The sequence below is a fragment of the Belonocnema kinseyi genome, chromosome 8 (assembly GCF_010883055.1).
Source record: "Belonocnema kinseyi isolate 2016_QV_RU_SX_M_011 chromosome 8, B_treatae_v1, whole genome shotgun sequence".
NCBI lineage: Eukaryota > Metazoa > Arthropoda > Insecta > Hymenoptera > Cynipidae > Belonocnema > Belonocnema kinseyi.
This window is the reverse complement of record NC_046664.1, coordinates 66,041,164-66,044,701: the sequence shown is the minus strand read 5'-3', so window position 1 is coordinate 66,044,701 and position 3,538 is coordinate 66,041,164.

The window sequence follows — 3,538 nt, the reverse complement described above, 5'->3', positions numbered from 1 at the left end:
TCTCACTCAAGAGAATTACATCAAATTTGTGTGAGATTTTTTCCAGTGAGCCTTTCTTCGGGAAAATACCTCGACAATTCCACTGAAGAATATTTAAAGAGCGCTCTGTAGCCATTATCTAAGGTGAAATATTGGGAGTGGCGATCTGTGAGGAAGGTATAGAATTATGAATCAGAGGAGAAGTGGAGAAGGAATTGAGATTATTTAGCATGGCTAGGAAGGGGGCCATTTGGTTACACAGCTGTGACAGAAAAGTCATCATCTGAGTAAGACTTTCGGCAAACTGGGGAGGAAGAGATGAATTGGAGGGAGGAGAGGAGGTAGCACCATGAGGGTTCAAATTTATCTGTGAAACAGGGATATTAGTTGCATCGATATTATTGGAAAAAGTAGGCACTCTTATAAAAGGACTCGAGGCAATTTTTCGGTTTCTTTGATTGGAGTTTTCGTGGGAAGTTAAAGGTGCGCCATGTTGTTTATCCTTATATTGAACCCGTGATTTTGGTTTTGAGAACGATGTGATAGATGCAACAGTTAGACGCCTGTGGAGGAACAAAAGTAGATTTTAGTGTCCCTTTAAGCAGCGATTTTATATCGAAGGTAGAATTACTTGCTTGCGCGCGTTTCTTCTCGTGATGGAGAAGGCGTGTAGCTTCATTAATAGGGATATTTCTTAAGGCTGCGATCTTTCTGATAGAAATTTAGTCTATATAGACTGGACATTTCTTGTCAGAAGCAATTAAGGCAGATTTGAGAATTACCTTGGGGACATTCAGCTCCAGTGTCGTGGGGAGTTCCACCACAAGAACGACATCGAGGGTTTTTGCATTGTTTTGCAACATGACCGAATCTGCAGCATTGGTAACAAATTCTTGGTTGGGAGATGTAGGGATCAACTTTGACTGTCAGTTGGAAGATGTCAATGAAATCTAGGACCTCCTGACCTTCAAATCTAATCTACATCGTTTTTCTCTGGACGAATTCTCTCTTGTCATTCCTAACAACAAAGCGACGAGCACTAATAACTGGGCATTTGGAACTTGTGACAGAGTATCTGATTATATCCTCATTGGATATTTCCATAGGAATATCGCGCACTGCAACCTCACGAGCAACCCGATAGTTAGGGATAAATGCAGCGAGATTAGATTTGGTCAAGAGAACCGAACTATGAATGATCTTGTTGGCACTTTTACCATCGTGACATTCTACTAGGACTCTGAAGGAACCAGATTTCTCAATATGTTTTATTAGTCCAGGAAAAGAAGTGTGGAGAACCTTCCCAACCACCATGACGTGTTTGAGTTCGCAATCTTTTGTCGGTTCAACAGTTACGAAGAAGGGTCCTTTATTATGGACTGTATATCTGTTTTTTATCAGTTGCTCATAGGAGTTAAAAGCTCCCGAATCATTCCTGTGGTGGAGTTTTCTTTTCTCTGAAGAAGTATCGAGCAGGTGGGAGGAGTTTCGCTTTGTCGGTCTCTCTTTTGACGAGTTGAGGTTAGGGGTGACAGTACGTGTTGGCGAGGTACTCAGATTCCGTACATTTTGGGATTGTTGCATTTCATTACTCAAGTTTTGGAGGGAGTTACTCACCATGTTCCCGTTCAATTCAGAGTCAATATCCACATCCATGAATTTGGTTTGCAAGCCAATGTTGTGAGTGAAATTGTCGTTGTCCGGGGGATCCGATTTCCCAGAGGGGTTCGCCATGTTTTTGGCGTAGGCCTTTTAGTCTTTCTCACAAAGTGGAGCACCTATCTGCGATCAGTATCAGGTAATACAGGGTCAGGAAAATAAGGAGGAAAGTGGAGGTTTAAAGAAACGACACTTTAGCACAGCAAGTGCTATTATCGCCTTAAGAAACACCAGATCACAGAGCAAGTAAACAACCCTTGACGGCAGCTCAGATGCAACTCCACAGCGAATTGTTGAAAAAATACGGATACTATCTGACGCTAAGAGAAGTCTAAAGCGGAGAGAGAGGTTGGTCAGAGAAAATCAACAGTTTCTCTCTGACCCATCTCGACTCTTCCAAGACCCTCCAGTTACGGTCGACCACCCGCCCAAACCAGAGGAAGTCGAAGTATTTTGGAGAGAAGTCTACGAAGTGCAACATAGACTGGACGGAGACTCGGATAACATAAATAGCTTCAAGGACCTGTGTGATGCCCTCATAACACCTGATGAAGAGTGCCCACCCATCGCTACCGAGGAGGTGAAAAAAGTATTAAGAGGGATGAAGAACTGTTCCGCACCGGGACCGGATTGTATCAAAACCTTCTGGTGGAAGAAGTTTTCTTCAACCCATCAGCATTTGGCCCGTATTTTCACCTCATATTTGAAGTCGGAAGAGCCGATTCCAGAGTGGTTGGTGGAAGGGCGCACAATACTCCTGCCGAAAATAGGCAACTTAGCTGACCCGAAGAAGTACAGGCCAATAACTTGTCTGAACACGCTTTATAAGATATTCACAGCTATCCTAAATGATAGGATTGTTCGGGCAATTGAACCTGTGTAACAAAAAATTTATGAATAACGCGGCTCAAAGAAAGGCGTATCAGGATGTCGGAAGAACCTGCTCATCGATAGATGTGTCTGCAAAGATGCAGCATACTACCAGCGTGACCTTTCGATGGCCTGGATTGATTACCGGAAAGCTTTCGATTCGACCTCCCATAGACTTATCATCTGTCTTTTGGAAAGCTTAAAGGTTCATCCGCAAATCGTGAGGTGCATAGAGATATTGAGCCGCTTTGGAAAACCAGATTTACTATCTCATCTGGAAAAAGTCGTGTGACAACTAACAAAGTCACTTTTCAGAGAGGTGTCTTTCAGGGCAACACCAGGAGCCCACTCCTCTTTTGCCTTACATTATTGCCGCTATCTCTAGCACTTCGCCATTCCGACAGGTACTTGTGCGGCAAACCTGCAGATCGAAAGTACAAGGTCACTCATGTATTTCACATGGACGATCTTAAGCTCTATGCTACAAATAAAGAGCAACTACAACAATCTCTAGGGATTCTCGAACAATATACTAAGGAAGTAGGAATGTAATTTGGGTTAGACAAATGCACCAAGGTTTATTTGAAGCGAGGAAAACTTAATGGCAACCCTGAACTCATCGATAGAAGCGCTATATGACGCCTTTGCGCTGTAGAGGCTTATACATACCTGGGCGTGCCACAGAGCCGCATTCAGGATGTGACTTCTATAAAGGATACTTTCCGAAGCAGATACAAACGTCTCATCTGGCAGATTTGGTCTTTCGAACTGTCGGCAAGGAACAAAGTATCTGCAACGAACATGCTTGCCGTCCCGGCAGTACTCTATTCATTCGGAGTGGTACCATGGACGAAGAACGAGCTCAGATCCATTGATATCAGGACACGAAAGGTTATGCACACGAACAAAAGCATGCATCTAAAGTCTTCTGTTCCGCGACTCTACATCTCACGCCGTCAAGGTGGTCGCGGAATATTGAATCTTGAATGTTTTCACAACAGGATTATTCTGGGTACAGCACATAGAGTTG